The sequence below is a fragment of the Heptranchias perlo genome, chromosome 10 (genome assembly GCF_035084215.1).
Source record: "Heptranchias perlo isolate sHepPer1 chromosome 10, sHepPer1.hap1, whole genome shotgun sequence".
NCBI lineage: Eukaryota > Metazoa > Chordata > Chondrichthyes > Hexanchiformes > Hexanchidae > Heptranchias > Heptranchias perlo.
In genome coordinates, this window is record NC_090334.1 from 36112000 (window position 1) to 36128376 (window position 16377).

The 16377-nt window shown below is 43.7% G+C and overlaps 1 protein-coding gene across 2 annotated transcripts in view; it reads left to right on the forward strand.

Annotated features, from left to right (window-relative positions):
* Nucleotides 1-16377, forward strand: part of slc25a21 (solute carrier family 25 member 21) — a 464076-nt gene that overhangs the window by 264942 nt on the left and 182757 nt on the right. The gene's annotated exons all lie outside the window — the stretch shown is intronic.

Below are 16377 nucleotides of genomic sequence, written 5' to 3' on the forward strand. Positions count from 1 at the left end.
GCTTACCCGAGGATCGGTGACTGAATGTCCTTGACTGCTAAAGTGTTCCCCGACTGGGAGGGAACCCTCCTGTCTGGCGATTGTTGCGCGGTGTCCGTTCATATGTTGTCGCAGTGTCTGCATGGTCTTGCCAATGTACCATGCTCCGGGGCATCCTTTCCTGCAACGTATGTGGTAGACAACGTTGGCCGAGTCACAGGAGTATGAACCATGTACCTGGTGGGTGGTGTCTTCTCGTGTGATGGTGGTATCTGTGTCGATGATCTGGCATGTCTTGCAGAGGTTGCCGTGGCAGGGTTGTGTGGTGTCGTGGACGCTGTTCTCCTGAAAGCTGGGTATATTGCTGCGAATGATGGTTTGTTTGAGGTTGGGTGGCTGTTTGAAGGCGAGTAGTGGAGGTGTGGGGATGACCTTAGCGAGGTGTTCGTCGTCATCGATGACATGTTGAAGGCTGCGGAGAACATGGCGTAGTTTCTCCGCTCCGGGGAAGTACTGGGCGACGAAGGGTACTCTGTTGGTTGCGTCCCTTGTTAGTCTTCTGAGGAGGTCTATGCGATTTTTCGCTGTGGCCCGTCGGAACTGTCGATCGACGGGTCGAGCGTCATATCCCGTTCTTATGAGGGCGTCTTTCAACGTCTGTAGGTGTCCATCGTGTTCCTCCTCGTCTGAGCAGATCCTGAGTATTCGCAGGGCCTGTCCATAGGGGATGGCCTCTTTGACGTGGTTAGGGTGGAAGCTGGAAAAGTGGAGCATCGTGAGGTTGTCCGTGGGCTTGCGGTAGAGTGAGGTGCTGAGGTGCCCGTCTTTGATGGAGATTCGTGTGTCCAAGAAAGAAACTGATTCTGAGGAGTAGTCCATGGTGAGCTTGATGGTGGTTGGAACTTGTTGATGTTATCGTGTAGTCTCTTTAGTGATTCTTCGCCGTGGGTCCATAGGAAGAAAATGTCGTCGACGCAAAATCGTCACAACACGACAACGCAAAATCGTCGAGCAGAAATTGATAGCCAAGTTCCGCACCCATGAGGACGGCCTCAACCGGGATCTTGGGTTCATGTCACGCTACACGTAACCCCACCAGCGAAAAAAGTTATCTGTTTTTAATACAATGGGTCATTCTCTCTCCTCTTCCTTTTGGATGTTTCTCTCTCTCTCTCTCTCTCTCTCTCTCTGTCTTTTGTTCTGGCCGTTTGTATATTCGTTGGTCCTGTATGTAATGTCTCTCTGTCTGAACACTTTGATTGCCTTAACAACGGGCAGTTGGAAAGATTATCTGTAATCACCAGGCATTGTTCTCTGACTATAAATGCGGAAACCTTCAAGGAATCCCACATTTCACCTGATGAAGGAGAAAGCCTCCGAAAGCTTGTGATTTTCAAATAAAACTGTTGGACTATAACCTGGTGTTGTAAGATTCCTTACATTTAAAGTTTATACTCTTGTCAGGAAAATGCTCACAGTGAAGTCAGTTATCTAATCACACATTTCAAAATATGGAGTTTAGATCCATTAATCCAAGTGCCAGTTTAGAACCTGGATTGCCAGTTGGAAAGCTGCAACTTAATAGCAGTGCGGAGTGAATCTAAAGTAAAAGTACTGGTGTGCATATCGCAACTACAAGGACTATGGTGGCCACTCCGATACAAACTTTACATGGCACAATGCAATTGAATCTATGTCACATGCATATATAATCTGTTAACAGTCATGGAAATGACCAGATCCCTAATTGTTCTCCAAATTTGATTGGGTTTCTGATGATCCCCCATGATTCATGCTTTCATTATTCTTCCAATGATTTGGTCCATGGAATCGTGTGATTTGTAAAATGAATTATTTTGCATTATTTAGTTATTTAAATGAATTAATATACAAGTCTAATTTAGATCAGAGTAAATGACAGACAATGATTTTGAACAAGAGTGCTGTGTCTAACATGGGTGGAATGTAGTGCATTTTGGCTCTTTTTGGAAATATGACATGAGGGATTGAATTTTGTTGGAGATGTGACCATAGTCATGTCTTTAGGCCTTGTGTGAGGTGTGACACCAATATAACAATTAATACACTAAGGCACGATATCTACTTCTATACAGTGTATCCATTTTTAAAATTAATAATTTGAACATGTGTTTATTTCTGACCAATAGTTCACTGAAAACTAAAATGCTAAATTACACCATACTGTATAAGCTGTAAGAGCTTCAGTCCCAATGTCAGGAGGTGGTTTATTTTCCATCAATTCCACATAGGGTTGGCAACTCTGGTTGGAGGCATTCCTGGAGGTTTGACATTCTGACCACGTCACATTCTGACCACGTGACGCTCGATCACGTGACTTCTACAAATGCATTTACCGTCTAAAGGTTGGGGCCCCTGGAGTTGACTACTTTTGTTCGTGGCTTTGCGCCAGCAGTTGTTGCGCAACAAGTTCCAAGAACCAGGAGGCCACCTGTGAGCAGGGCAAGGTGGAAAACCGAAGGTTGGGAAGAGGGGACACCATTTTGGAGATCCCCCCCCCATTTCAGAGACATTTCAGAGATATTCCCCCCTTCTTCATTTCAGAGACAATTCCCCCCTTCATTTTAGAGTCAATGCCCCCCTCACTTCAGGGTCATTTCCCCCCCTCACTTCAGGGTCATTTTCCCCCCCCTCACTTCAGGGTCATTTTCCCCCCCCCTCACTTCAGGGTCATTTCCCCCCCCCTCACTTCAGGTTCATTTCCCCCCCCCCTCACTTCAGGGTCATTTCTCCCCCCCCCCCTCACTTCAGGTCCATTCCCCCCCCCCCTCACTTCAGGTCCATTCCCCCCCCCCTCACTTCAGGTCCATTTCCCCCCCCCCTCACTTCAGGTCCATTTCCCCCCCCCCTCACTTCAGGTCCATTTCCCCCCCCCTCACTTCAGGTCCATTTCCCCCCCCCCCCTCACTTCAGGTCCATTTCCCCCCCCTCCTCACTTCAGGTCCATTTCCCCCCCCCCCTCACTTCAGGTCCATTTCCCCCCCCCCCCTCACTTCAGGTCCATTTCCCCCCCCCCTCACTTCAGGTCCATTTCCCCCCCCCCCCACTTCAGGGTCCATTTTCCCCCCCCCCACTTCAGGGTCCATTTCCCCCCCTCACTTCAGGGTCCATTTCCCCCCCTCACTTCAGGGTCCATTTCCCCCCCTCACTTCAGGGTCCATTTCCCCCCCCTCACTTCAGGGTCCATTTCCCCCCCTCACTTCAGGGTCCATTTCCCCCCAGTTCAGAGAGCACCCCCCCTCTTCCCGATTCCCGACTCTGGAGCCCCCTCCCGACTACACTCCAGGAGGTCGCGGCTCAGTGGGTGATGTCACCGAGCCAGAGGCTTCTCTAACAGCAGCCGGTGACCTCAGGGAGTGTGGTGTGGGGAGGGTGGTGGTGTGCACTGCTGTGGGGAAATTTAATTCACTGAATCTCCCGGGCTGCTGCACGCACCACTCGGGGGAGATGCCCCCTATTCTGGGAAACTCCTGGTCATTCCAGGAGGGTTGACAACCCTAATCCCACAGCATTTATCTAGTTCAGAAGAATCTTTGTGCAATTGGTAGGTCGAATGGTAGAAGTAAAAAAAGAAACTGCTGGAATTACCATAAAGAAGAGGAGAGGCCCATATACCTATTCAGTTTTTCTGTTTCCATTTTCTGATTGAGCAGGATGTTGTCCAGTGGATTCTTCGGAGAATATTTTCCCAGATCTGCACCCAGGTGCTGTGGATTACCTGGGTGAAGCAAATATCGGAAAATTAGGCGGGTTCCTTTACAAGCGTGCACTCGGATCAGCCTAATATTCCGACATTTGCTGAGCCCAGGCAGTCCAGTGTTCCTGGGCGCAGACTCAAGAAAATCTCCTCTTTCACTGTTCCATGCTAGGAAATGGGTCAAGGAGTTATGTGTCTGCTGTTTAACAAGTTGGAAGTGCAGTCATCCCCTGTCGTGAATAGAAATATGGTTAGCTGGGTAAATTGTGTAATCATAGCTTAAAAGAAATAAACTGACCGGGTGTTAGACAGTGGTTCCTGCTGAATGTACACATTTCATCTTCAACGCTGTCATTGCAACCCAAAGAATTTTACCAAAATAAAATAATTGTACACTGGGTTAGGCACCAGCATTTCATCTCTGGGTTGAAATCCAATCTAGGATAGATTTAGACTGCACTCTTTGGGGACTCAAACTTATGTGAGAGAGTCTTCTGGAGGGGGTCTCATATCTCAGGGCTTTAGTGCACTTGGTAGTCTTCTAAGTTATGCTGTTGCTTTAGCATTGATGCCCACCCAAAATCACTTTGCACTGACACAAAAGTAATTGTAAAAATGCATCCCTGAACAGAGATGATAAGCATTTTCTGTTAGCAGTAAGGTTGCTATACGAAAGTAAATTTGGATAGTCTTGATCGAAATCCGAATGGCCGTGGGCCCATACCACAAAACTGCCCCTAATTTGGCACTATATTGGCGATCTCACTCAGACATGACAGGTTGGTGTGGGAGATAGAAAAATGTTAAACTGTTGGAGTAGGGGATGTTTTTCTGAGGTGGTTGAATGAGGCATGTTGTTGGAGTACAGTCGAAGGTGTTTTACGTCTGTTATATATTGAATACTTGTTGCTAAAACCTGGGGCTTGGAATAGAAGCGTTTCAATCCAAAGTACCAACAAATGCAAATTCATCTACTGGTGCAGTAATTTAAGCCTGTTGAAGTGAGAGGCCAATAGTTATCCCAAAGCAGGGAATGTCATTTTGATTGACTCAATAACTATACAATCACACTGCCAAAAGGAGAAGCTGCTGTGTGCATCATTTGCTGGCCATATGATCATCTGTGTGATTACATTATGCAGCTGCTTAATTTTCATAACTCCCTTCACAGGTGTTGAACAACCTCCTGTTGAACTTGGCTCCCATCCTGTTTAAATTATTTGCATGGAAAAATAGGAAATTATACCAGAGGAAGGTAAACCAACATTAGGCTATAGATCGTATTTTTTTTCCATCTTTGTATATATTTTGTTACGTGTATGAGAAAACAAAACAGGCACTGTAGACGAGGTTTCCTAAAACATAAACATATGGCCCAGTATAAGTATTTCAGACCAAGCATTCAAATAAAGGTGCCCTCAGTGCTGCCGGCACGCTAGCTTGCTATGCAAAGCAGTACTCCTCTGATCAATTTTGTTTTTTCATCTGTTTAACACCCTGCAGCTGACAACAGCTGCTGACAGCACCCTGAGGTAAAGAACTAAAACAATCCATCAGCCTTTTGTTTAACAATGCCATTTTACAGTGCGTTTTCTTTTTTAAAAGAATCCTGACAATCCAGAATATCTGAGAGCCTTAGTGTTTTGGTGTGATTTTTCTTTGTAATTGTGTAATAGATATGATATTTTGAAGGTAGTTAAGATTCATTTGAAAGAACTGGCACAGAAAGTAAATTAAATTTCAAGAACTTTTGAAGCAGGAACTTAAAATATGGGTGAGAAACAGGTAGAAATTTTAAAGTTATTTGGTATTAGAATATATCTGCCCTTTTGAATTTAGCAGATATGTCTTTCGCCAGTAATTACGAATCATTTCTGTCGAAAAGGAGCCATAAAGTGTTAGATTAAAAAAAAATTAAGGTGATTATACTCGTAACATGATCATAAGCATCCTTTAGACCTCCTTTCATTGTACACTTTCTCCGACATCAGGAATATTCCTGAGGATACCAATAAAGCAAATAGTTTTAATGCTATGTCCAAATTCTGCAGGCCATCTAATTCCATTTTACAACGCACCTTCAACTTCACAACTCAATTTATCAATGGCCTCTCAAACTCTCCAAGAATTTTTTTCAATTCGTTTTTTGTGCTGGTAGTATTTTTTGTGCTCACCAAACTAAGAGTTGAGAGTGGGAGAGAATGAAATACACTTCTACTTTTGGTATTCAGTATCACTATGAAACATTCCTAGGTCAGGTATAACATAACTAGATGTAGAACAAACCTTCCTCTATTCTGCCACAGCAATGTCTTATAACCCTAAACTCAGATGTGTATTGTATGCTCCTCCAGTGTGAATTTTGGGTAGTCCATTGTTATAGTCTCAGGCCCACCTGGATTGAGTGGAAACTGGTTAATATGACTCCAATAGACAGTAGTACGGACAGGATTTAGAAATGAATGTCTCGGGTGCTAATTCATGATATAATCTCATCATGTTTGAAGATCACATTTGTATCATTAAAAATAACAGGTTCACTGAAATCTTTCCAGCCTCTTGTTTTGAAAATTTACCATCTCCACGGACCTTCAACAACCACAACCATCTTTGTTTTTGGTGGAGTCATACTGGACATGATCAGTGCCCCTACCACTTGATTCAACATTCACCCCCTCCAGCATTATGGCTGCAGAATGTATGATCTATATGATACACTGCAGCAACTAACCGCGCGTTTACTTCAACAGCACCTCCCAGAACTGCTACCTCTTATCACCAAGAAGGACAAGAGCAGCAGGATCGTGGGAACACATCACCTCCAAGTTCCCCTCTGTCACATCCTGACTGGACATATACTGCCGTTCCTTCATCATCGTTGGGTCAAAATCCTGGAATTGCGTACCTAACATCATCATGGGAGCACCATCAGCACAAGGACTGAAGCAGTTCAAGACAAAGGCCCACCAACAACTTAACTGGGCAGCTAGGGCTGGGTGATAAAATTGTGACTGTGCCAGCATCAGCCACGTGCTGGAAACAAATAGAAATAAAAATCTGCTTCCACTGATACCTGTTGAAGTATTGACTTTTTAAAGGTTTACATCTCTTATAACATTAAATATGTAATGTTACTAATACTTATAGGAATATATGTCTGTAATTTGATTGTCCAATGTTGATGAGTGGTTGAGTTATTCTTGTTATTTTATCATCATGGAAACCCTTGAATCTAGTCCCTGTTTTACAGATGCTGTCTGGCCTACTATGTATTTTCAGCACTTTCTGATTTTATTTCCTGTTTTAAGAATACTCTTCCTTTACCTTTCTTATCTCCGCTACATGCCACACACTTTCCTGGCAAAAGGATGGACAGGTTAACTGATCCCATAGCCCTGATTTTAACCTGGAACAGAAATTGGGCGGGGCGAGCGGGAAATCCCCAGTGTGAGGCCTGGACGATTTTAACTCCCGAACCTCATTTGAATAAGATTAACTTAATCGCCCATTTTCATGGCACAATTTCCAGCGAGCAGATTGAGGCATATTGAAAGTGGGAATGCACCTCTTGAAGCAAGGTTGCATTCGCTGTTTTCACATTTCGCTGGGACAGTGTGGACTGAATTCTGTGGGCCATGATGAGTCGGAGGGCATGCCCCCAGGTTTTCTGATGCCTCCCTGGGAGTTCTGGTGGAGTAGGTCAGGGCAAGGAGGGAGGTACTGTTGCCCAGAAACCACAGGAAGATCCAGAGGACTAATATTCAGCAGGCCTGGACCAAGGTGGCTGGAAGGTTCAGTGCTAGAGACATCGTCCCCCGGACCTGGCTTCATTGTAGGAAGAGCGACAGGGTGAGTACAGCTCTTCATCTCTCCAATGTGGTTGTAGTAGGTGACAGATCAGTTAGAGGGATAGACACTGTTCTTTGCAGCCAAGAGTGAGAGTCCCGAAGGCTTTGGTGCCTACCTGGTGCCAGGGTTAAGGACATCTCCTCAGGGCTGGAGAGGAACTTGAAGTGGGAGGGGGAGGATCCAGTTGTCGTGGTCCACGTAGGTACCAGCGACATAGGTAGGACTAAGAAAGAGGTTCTGCTGAGGGACTTTGAGGAGCTAGGGACTAAATTAAAAAGCAGAACCACAAAGGTGGTAATCTCCGGATTATTACCTGAGCCACGAGCAAATTGGCACAGGGTAAATCAGATCAGAGAGATGAATGCATGACTCAAAGATTGGTGTGGGAGAAGTGGGTTTCGATTCATGGAGCACTGGCACCAGTACTGGGGAAAGAGGGAGCTGTTCCTTTGGGATGGCCTTCACCTGAACCATGCTGGGACCAGTGTTCTGGCGAACCAAATAACTAGAGCGGTAGAGAAGGCTTTAAACTAAATAGAGGGGGGGAGGGTTCAGGTGGGGCGAAGTTTAGATTGATAAAGAGGAAAGACAAGGAAGTAGTACAGGAAAGTGATGGGGGTAATGATAAATATTGTGTCAGGAAGGGACAGAGCATACAAACATAAGAGTGCATTAGCAAATGGGGCCGGAGTGAGAAAGGATGGTAAAAAGACAAAATTAAAGGTTCTTTATCTGAATGCGTGCAGCATTCGTAATAAGATAGATGAATTGACGGTACAAATAGAAACAAATAGGTATGATCTCGTGGCCATTACAGAGACGTGGTTGCAAGGTGACCAAGGTTGGGAGCTAAATATTCAGGGTTATTTAACATTTCGGAAGGAGAGGAAAAAAGGTAAAGATGGTGGGGTAACTCTGTTAATAAAGGATGAAATTGGTATAATAGTGAGAAATGATCATGGCTCAGAAGATCAAGATGTCGAATCAATTTGGGTGGAGGTAAGAAATAGCAAGGGAAAGAAATCACTGGTGGGAATAGTATATAGGCCCCCTATCAGTAGTTACACTGTAGGGAAAAATATAAATCAGGAAATAAGGGGGGCTTGTAAAAAAGGTAATGCAATAATCATGGGCGATTTTAACTTTCACACAGATTGGACGAATCAAATTGGCAAAAATAGCCCTGAGGCGGAGTTCATAGTGTATTAGGGACTGTTTCTTGGACCAATACATTGGGGAACCAATCAGGGAACAGGTCATTTTGGATCTGGTAATGGGTAACGAAACAGGATTAATTAATGACCTCAAAGTGAAGGATCCCTTGGGAAGCAGTGATCATAACGTGACAGAATTTAACATCCAGTTTGAGAGCGAGGATCTTGGGTCTGAAACTACTGTATTAAACTTAAAAAAGGGCCAATTACAAAGAAATGAGGGTGGAATTGGCTAAAGTGGACTGGGCAAACAGATTAGATGCTATGATGGTGGATAAGCAGTGGCAAACATTAAAAAAGATATTTTATGACTTGCAATGAAAATATATCCCTGTGAGGAGGAAAGACTCCACAAAAAGGGTGAACCAACCATGGCTAACTAAGGAAGTCAAGGATGGTATCAGGTTAAAAGAAAAAGCATACAATGTGGCAAAGATTACTGGTAAGCCCGAAGATTGGGAAAACTTTAAAAACCAGCAAAGGCTGACTAAAAGAATAATAAAGAGGGAGAAAATAATTTGAGAGTAAACTAGCAAGAAATATAAAAACTGACAGTAAAAGCTTCTACAAGTATATAAAAAGGAAGAGGGTAGCTAAGGTAAACATTGATCCCTTAGAGGATGAGACTGGGGAAATAATAATGGAAAACAAGGAAATGGCAGAGGAATTGAACAGATATTTTGTATCTGTCTTCACAGCAGAAGACACTAATGACATCCTAATAATAGATAATTAAGGGGCAGTGGGGAGGGAGGAACTACAAATTTGCTGATGATACAAAGATAGGTGGAAAAGCAAATTGCGAGAAGGACACAAAGTGTCTGCAAAGGGATATTGACAGATTAAGTGAATGGGAAAAAGTTTGGCAGATGGAATATATAATGTGGGAAAATGTGAAGTCATCCACTTTGGGAGGAAAAATAAAAAAGCAAAATATTATTTAAATGGAGAAATACTACAAAATGCTGCGGTACAGAGGGATCTGGGTGTCCTCATACATGAAACACAAAAAGTCAACATACAGGTGCAACAGGTAATCCGGAAGGCAAATGGAATATTGGCCTTTATTTCTAGGGGGATGGAGTATAAAAGCAGGGAAGTCATGCTATAACTGTGCAGGGTGCTGGTGAGACCACAGTTCTGGTGCCTTTATTTAAGAAGGGATATACTTGCATTGGAGGCAGTTCAGAGAAGGTTCATTAGGTTGATTCCGGGAATGGAAGAGTTGTCTTATGAGGCAAGATTGAACAGGTTGGGTCTATGCTAATTGGAGTTTAGAAGAATGAGAGGATATCTTATTTAAACATACAAGATTCTGAGGGGACTCGATAGGGCAGATGCTGAGAGGATGATACCCCTCATGGGGGAATCTAAAACTAGGGGGCATGGTCTCAGAATAAGGGGTTGCCCATTTAAGACAGAAATGAGGAGAAATTTCTTCTCCCAGAGGATCATGAATCTTTGGAATTCTTTACCCCAAAAAGCTGTGGAGGCTGAGTCATTGAATACATTCAAGGCTGAGTTCGACAAATTTTTGATCAGCAAAGGAATCAAAGGATATGGGGAAAAGGCGGGAAAGTGGAGTTGAGATAAAAATCAGATCAGCCGTGATCTCATTAAATGGCGGAGCAGGCTCGAAGGGCCAAATGGCCCACTCCTTCTCCTATCTCTTATGCTCTTATGGTCTTATCTCTCTCAACAGCATCTAACAACAATCCTTTCACCTCCTCCCCATCACTCTCCATAGTTCCCTCCTCCCCATTATGTCCTTCAGTATATAATCACAAAGACACTCTGCACCACCTCTCTTTCTCATTCCAAACACACTCACCTCTACCTTTGTTATCTTCACACCAGATATGAATAGCATTCTCTTCTCACGTACTAGCCCTTGCACAACAAGCAACCCCTCTCAGGACTCCTTCCTCACTTCATATTCTACATTCATCCTGATTCCATCTTGCTTCTTCAGCTCTCAGCATGTGCACTACATGCAGAAATCCTACACAGCTCTACTTAACTTTTTAACAGCCGCTCACTAACCTTTGCCTTCTCTTTCGGCAGGACATAACAGCACACAATCCGAGGGAGTGGACCAAGATCAGGGGACAAGCACCTGACATCACAGCCCTTATCCAAATGGAGCCTTGGAGATTCATGGCTGGCTGAAGCTATAGGGATTGGGGAAGTGAGGCTGGTGGCTTCTCTGAGCAAGGTGTCTGGCTTTTACTTATAACTCTTCATTCACCTCAGCAATTCACACTTTCAGCCAGCATGTCAATTTCAAGCTGCATTCTGGAGATTTTTGGCTGCTAATGTCTGGTCTGCCATGCTAACTCTTGTCCCTTTTCTACTTCCTCTAGGTTCTTCTCAGTAGCAAGAGCTTCTTGAAGAAGACATCTTGGGGGAGGATGATCCTACTGAGGATGCACCGTTACGAGCTCCATTTTCCCGAGCACCAGCACCGAGATAGGAACTCTGTGTGGGTTAGACATTCAGTTAGAGGGGCCTGCATATGGTGAAAGAGCACGAGTGAGCAGCAGAAGGTGCTGGTGGCAGGGACAGCCCAGGAGACAGCTTGCCCTCTGGCAAGCTCCTCTCCCAGCTCTGCTGAGCAGGACGGAAGTGAGGACATCAGTGGCCCAGCCATATAAAGAAAACTGGTGGCCTCACACAAGCATTAAGCCAGGTATTGAAAGACCTGCCGTGGAGTTTCAGCATCATGGCTGAAAGTATGGAGGAGTCCGCTTCCAGCCTCTGTGGTGTTCTTTCACATGGCATCAGCACTCTGTGGTCCAATTTGGAGAATGTGGCCACCTTCAGGAAACGCTGCAGCAGGGCCTTCACAAAAGGAGTCAATGTCACCAGCCTTTGCAGCTTTGGTAGAAGCTCAAATGGCTGTAATGCAAAATCTGGGCTCCACCTTGGAGAGACAGGTGCCCATCTTGTATGGATTTGTGGACCGAATAGATAGGGGCTTTCAAGGAGTCACTCATTTTCTGCAGCCTGCTCTCCCGCAGATCAGTGGAAGTGACAGTGGCTAGTGCTCGGGGTGCAGTATATGTTGCCCTCTCTCAGGATATCAGCATGTTTGCTGCTTCACCAACCCCTCAACCATGGTGCCAGGAACTCAGCTGGGCCAGACTGCTTCGGCAGCAGCCAAAGTGCAGCAGTTTGCTGCCGGACCCTCAGAGGCTGAAGGACATGGAAGTCACCGGCCACAAGGATCACAGCGGCCTTGTGCTAGCTTTGCTGAGGCCACTAGGGGAGCATATTGTAGGAGTAGTAGAGTTAGTAAACTTTTTAAAACAGGCACCATGGGTTGACACTTGAGTGAGAAATGAATTCAAGGCAATGAATGTGTTTTGCAGTAAATTTATCACCTTCATCACATTTGTCACTTTGATCTGCAGTGTGGTTTAATAGCAGCTTCTGAGTCTGCATTGTCAGCATGTCATTGATATTGAAGTTGGCTGAATGGTTTCAATGCAGGACAAAGGGAGTGATGAAGGATGTAACAAGGACTGTTGAGCAGAGGGACTTTGTGTAAGTTTTCAGGACATGGCAATGAGCAGATCACTGGAATTGCTGACCAATTAATTTGTCCCTGGCACCTCTGGCTGCAAGGCCAATTCAACTGGATCATGGGTGATCTGTACTTCAACTCCATATCCCTTAATACCCTTATCTAACAAAACTCTGTTGACCTACCTTGAAAGCTCCAATTGTCCCAGCATCCACAACCTTTTAGGGCAGAGAATTCCAGATTTCCAGTAACCTTTGTGTGAAAAAGTGCTTCCTGATTTCCCTCCTAAGTGGCCTAGCTCTAATTTTAAGATTACGTCCCCTCTTTCTTACAGTTTTTCTGTAACCTACCCTATTGAATCCTTTTAACATTTTAAATACCTTGAACAGATCACCCCACAATCTTCTATGCTCAAGGGAATAGAAGCCAAGTTTATGCAATTTGTCCTCATAATTTAAACCTCTAAGCCCCAGTATTATTCTGATGAATTTGCGCTGCACCCCCTCCAAAGCTAATATATCCTTCCTGAGGTGCAGTGCCCAAAACAGAATGCAGTACTCCAGATGGGGTCTGATTAAAAATTCACTAAAGGGGAGGGGTCAGATTGCACCGTAAAGGGGGAGGGGTCAGATTGCACCGTAAAGGGGGAGGGGTCAGATTGCACTATGAAAAGGAGGGGTCAGATTACACTAAAGGAGAATTGGCTGCTATGTTTCCCTACATTTCAACAGTGACTACACTTCAAAAGCACTTCATTGGTTGTAAAGCACTTTGAGATGCCCTGAGGTTGTGAAGGCCCTATATAAATGCAAATCCTTTTCCTGTCCTTTCCTTTCTAGTGCAGTGCTGCACAACATTATAAATGATGACAATAGTGTTTAATGTGGTTATTATTTAATATAACTACAGGAGAAACCTATTGTGAATTTTGTTTGCACTAAGCTGTAATAGTGATTATCGAAGGCAAAGTCATCTACAGTTCTTCTGTATTCTCTTTCTCTGACGGTCTCTTGGAGTCTACAGAATAACCCTTCAAGTAATGACTCTTTTTTGCAATACTGTAGTCTCTTAAACATCAAAGTACTGGATACTTAAGCAAGTATACACTTTTTCTTACGTATTTCCCTCATTCACTTTAAAAACTCAATAATATTTTTCCATAGGATACCTTAATCTCGCTGGTGCAGTTTTCTGTTCTGAGAGTTATTGTCCTCTGTTGTAACTAGGAAGGAGGCAGGAAAGACAGGCCCACTGGTGCAATGGTTTGGAGCTGTGAGATTCACCACATCATTAATTACTGATCTTGCCACCCATTCTGGTAAGGAAAGTGGGAAAAATCAGAGAGTCTCCTCTTCACATACAGTTCCAGTATCACATTGACAGTGGTCTGTGAATAGCCTCCAGCCTGCCATCAGCCAGATATATGAGGACACAGAGGAAGAAAACATTAAATACTTGAACAAAAATATTTTTTAAACTACTTACTTCAGCAGCAATTTATTCCTTCCCAAATTGCTACAAACGCCTCCCCAATATGAGAATCCCACTATTAGATTCCTACTGTTAAACTGCATCATTCTTACTGCTGCTTCTCTTTAAATAACAGGTTTTCATGGCTTCTCTGCCTCTGATGATTGTCAGTCTCTTTAATTCAATTTTATGATGTTGAAATGCTAGGATCTAACGTAGCTAAGCACTGGCAACAAGGGCTTGCTCTTCACTGCAGGGGCAGGGGTTTCCTCTTGGAACAGTAAGCTTTTTAGCAGAACATGGCTTTAATTTTCACCTTTTTTAATATAGAGGGAGATAGATAAAAACAGTACTTAGCAAGTTTTGTTTACGTTTTTACTAAAAGCACCCAGAGTGTTTTTTGGGGAGTGTTCCTCTTTTAATGACCTCTGCTGTTGAGCTAACAGCAGTTGCAGCTAAATGTTGATATATAAATGCATTAAAAGCTTGATTTGCCCGGGTAAGTTCTGGCAAACTGGAGGACTATCCCCCGGCTACCATTGATACATGCCATCACTTGGAGAACTGTTTGCAAAAATTACATCATCTGCTTATGTATAACTTTTTATGTGTGCACTAACATCTGGCGCACAGCAGTGAATGTTGGCAACCTTTTTAACTTTCACCATGACTGGCTGGAATAGAGTATTTGTCTTCATGCATAATGAGTGGCTTAGTTTCGAGTGGGTTTAGTTCTCTCCATTCAACGCTTGTCCACAACAAAACCATGCATTTTTTAAGTGCGTACTTTTAAATAGAAACGTTCAGTGATGCGGTACTTGGCTACATTGGTGTTCTGATAAGATTTATTACTGTTACATGCAAATGAAATAAACCTGTAATTCAAACTGACAGCATGCAATTCTCTTTAGGCATTGATTTATGGATAAAATCTTAAAAATGAAAATGTTAATGTTCTGGATTTTATGAATGAGTACTAAAGTAACTGAAAAGCAATTGTTCTTGGAGCAGTTTGCAACTTATTGTGATAGTACGATTTTTTTTATAGATAGAAATTTTACCCTCTCATCCCCTTAGATATATTCCTTTATTTAAGTAACTTCTGCAACATGTCCCATTCCCAAACGGAGGCCAGGAAGGCAGTTGATGTACTCCAGCTATTGCTCCCAGGGAGACACTTTAACTACCTCTCATTCCTTGATGAACCAGCCAACTTGTATTCAGAATCTCACGCTAACAGCTCGTTTGAGATTAAGATTGTGCCAAATGAGCCCAAACTGCACAAACTGCCACTCAATACTATAGTGTGTTGATACACTGAGTCATTACATTGGTGAGATGTGCTCACAATTGCTGTGTTAACTCAGCATTCAGTCCGTTGAGAAGCATAATAGTTTTTCTAGCACAGAATTAAAAATACAATATTTTAGTTTTTCTTCACCGTTAATGAGTTTTAAAAAAAAATCTAGTCATTTATCCCTGGAACAAGAAAAGACCATTCAACTCCTCAAGGCCCTCCTTCCAACAGCGTATAATTTGTACCCATATGATCGTTTTCAAACTTATTTAAACCCCAATTATAGCTACCATTTCCAAGTATATTTAACTGAAATTGAACATCCCAGGGTGGTTCCCAGAGCTTTGGTAGAAGAATTGGGAGAGTTAATTGAATGCACAGTTGAAAAGATCAGGGTCGATTTTAACTCTGGGCTGGAAGGGGGGTGGGGGGTGGGGGGTGGTGCGGGGGCTGGCAAAAATTGTATTTGGGGGGGAGGGGTTCTAGCCTTGGGCAGGGGAGGCCAAGGTATCTTTGTGCGGCCAGGAGGAGCACTCTTACTTCTCCTGGCCTACAAGAAATCTTTAAAAACTGAAAGAAAATAAACTTACCTGAGCTTCCTGTGGCCTTGGTGCTGCTTTTGCTGATCAGTTCGAGACTGGGCAGCCCTTAGACAGCTCACAATTAAAATGGCATGCACATCCAAATAATTGAACTGTAACTTTGCCATTTAAATTAGGCCCATGCTTCTCTCGAATGGCGGGCCTCCCATACCTGATCTAAGGTAAATTAAGATGGTGGTTGGGAATGTGGTGGACCATCACTGCCATCTTAACCCCGCCCACCCGCACCATTCCCGCTGGGTGTGACGAGGGTTAAAATCATGGTTTTAGTGTTGAGAAAACTTTACAAGTTGGAGAGAAAAGTAGCAGGGCGAAGAGGTGTATGGAGATAGTTCCAAAGAGCAGTTGATGACGGCACAGCTAATGGATGAAAGGGACTTAGCATGGAACAGGATCTGGGCGGTGGAGTTTTGGATGAGTTGCATCGGATGGAACTCAGGAGGTTGGTGAGCAGATCATTAGCAAGTGAGCAGTGGGGAGGGAATGTCATCATGGACAAGGGTGTGGAGATTTTGGCACAAGCCAAATAAATGGCTTTGTTTTTCCCCAATATCAGTTGGCAAAAATCTTGGCTCAACCTTGATTTGATAGGCAATCTGACAGCACAGAGATGGTTATTGAATTTTGATGGTATTGGAAAGGTAGGGCAAGAAATTCTCATATTTAATGAAATTGCAGTATGCCTACAGATAATACTGCCATGG